We start from the raw sequence: 1556 nt of genomic DNA on the forward strand, positions 1-1556 counted from the left end.
AGTAAGCAGAGATGACAGAGAGGGTAGGCTGACTGGAGCAGCTCCTGATTCCTGAAGAATGGAAGCCGCTAGAGGCTCTAAACAGAAAGGTGCCAGGTTCTACATGGCTCAGGATCGTGTCAGCTGCTCCATTAAAATGTGATTAGGGGTGTGTGTTGGGGCGGGGGGACTAAACAGCCATTGTTCACTCAGGTGAGGCACACCATGGCAGTGCCAGTGCTGGCAAGCAGAGCATGTGATGGAAAGTGGACACATGTGGCTAATGGCTTGTTATGAAGCATTCTATACACACAAAAGGACATTGCACACCCAGCCTGTCCCCAAGCTCCACAACGGCCACTGTTTTTGCCATAACTACTTCATGTCTCTCTCCACCTGCATTCTAAAGTGAACTTCAGATACTGGGTCAACCCTCACACACTTCAGTGGTACACACTTGGTTTCGTACTGCGTCCTGCCTCTCCACTGGGGCACCTGAGTGCCAGCACACCACTAGGAGAAGGCAAGGCAAAATTTGAAATGGGGTGGAGAGGGGAGGCAGAGCCTGGGACAGACAGAACAGAATCTGACTGGGAGCATGGGCCTGAGAGTACCTGAGGGGGTGGAAAGGAGAAAACCTTTCTCGGGAGTCTTAGGCGCTGCTCTTTAGTCGAAGGCCTTCCCAGCAGCGATCCTTAATGAAGCAGCTCTCTGATATGATCTTTGCTTGTTCATACTGGTTTATTTGATGGTGGATGTAAATGCATACGCTTTATTCTGGTGAACCAGGGATTAAATACCTTTTGTGGGAAGGAATGCCCAGGAAGGGGAGCTCACTGGCTGAAGGCTCAGGGCTATCTATCTAGATTCCTCATTAGCAGGGAGAAGAACGCCGGGTATTACACTAGGTGACTCAGTGTCCTTGTTACGGGTTCCAGAACAAGTTCGTAAGCAGGTAGGGAGCGGCTCCACTCCTACTGGTCTCAAATCTCTGAGATTCCTGGGGTCTGAGCTCACCCAACCTTGCCAGTTCTTATGTCTGTCTGGTGACACGGTCCCACATGCCCTACACCTTAGAAAGCACATTTTCTATGTTGACACATGTCCTTGTCAAACTAAGAAAGTGAACAATAATCTCTTACCAATAGGCAAGCTTCAATAATTGTCTCAAAATATCTTATGCTCATTTTGTCCAAACCAGAATCAAAACAGATACCCCAAGTGTGACTGAATACATAGCCAAGATAGCTACTAGGTCAGTGATATCTACCATGAGAAACCTGTACATGCAACAGCAGTCTGTTCCCATGTTAACGCTACCACCTGCTTTGAGATAGAATGTGAAGTAGGAGACAGGAGTGTCTGTTCACATAATTTAACAGTTAACAGTTGTAGCCCCTCAAACAGTACTGACTTCCCACTCTGTGCCTACCACCGCAGCTCAACCCACCCCACTACCACCCCACCTGCCATCCCACCTGCCACCCCACATTGCCACTCCACCTGCCACTCCACCTGACACCCCACCTGACACCCCACCTGACACTCCACCTGACACCCCACCTGACACCCCACCT

The sequence above is a fragment of the Mastomys coucha genome, unplaced genomic scaffold, assembly GCF_008632895.1.
Source record: "Mastomys coucha isolate ucsf_1 unplaced genomic scaffold, UCSF_Mcou_1 pScaffold16, whole genome shotgun sequence".
Taxonomy (NCBI): domain Eukaryota; kingdom Metazoa; phylum Chordata; class Mammalia; order Rodentia; family Muridae; genus Mastomys; species Mastomys coucha.